General features: G+C 33.8%; 1 protein-coding gene across 1 annotated transcript in view; it reads left to right on the top strand.

Moving 5' to 3' along the window:
* LOC119586443 (stromal membrane-associated protein 1-like) overlaps positions 1-518 on the top strand; it is a gene marked incomplete in the record, with an annotated part of 22546 nt that overhangs the window by 15395 nt on the left and 6633 nt on the right.

Consider the following 518-nt stretch of genomic DNA (forward strand, 5'->3'; position numbering starts at 1 on the left):
GAGTTACTGCTTTCTGAATTTTTGTGAGATGCTCAGTTTTTTGAGAATGGTCCTGAACTATTAATGTTTATTATTTTCTTTATCATTGTTTATGGTCTGCTTCCTTGTTTTCCTTCCTTGCTTCAGCCTGTCCATAGCCTCCTTTTACTCTTGATCATTCCACTTTTACTTATTTTTCCTGGTTTCATCTCCACTGTACATAAGTTTTATCCAAGCTTTCCAAAGCATTTTGTGAATGTTTTTCATATGCCTGAGCTACTTGGAGAATTTTTAAGCCATCTCCAATTTTTTTTCTTTTCTTTTCTTGGCCTCTTAACTCTACAGCTTTAACCTTTTTCAACATCTTTTTATTTTATTCATTTTATTTCAAAGGTAGTAAAGGGAAACAAAGTTTGATGTAAGTGTTCTTTTGGACTATTATGATGAGGAAACCTGAGCTGACTGCATTTCATCCTCCCAATCACTGCTTTCCTCAAATGGATTGAATGTCTACAATCAATTTTAACTCCATGCTGTTA

This window comes from Penaeus monodon, chromosome 21, assembly GCF_015228065.2.
Source record: "Penaeus monodon isolate SGIC_2016 chromosome 21, NSTDA_Pmon_1, whole genome shotgun sequence".
In the NCBI taxonomy this organism is placed as follows: domain Eukaryota; kingdom Metazoa; phylum Arthropoda; class Malacostraca; order Decapoda; family Penaeidae; genus Penaeus; species Penaeus monodon.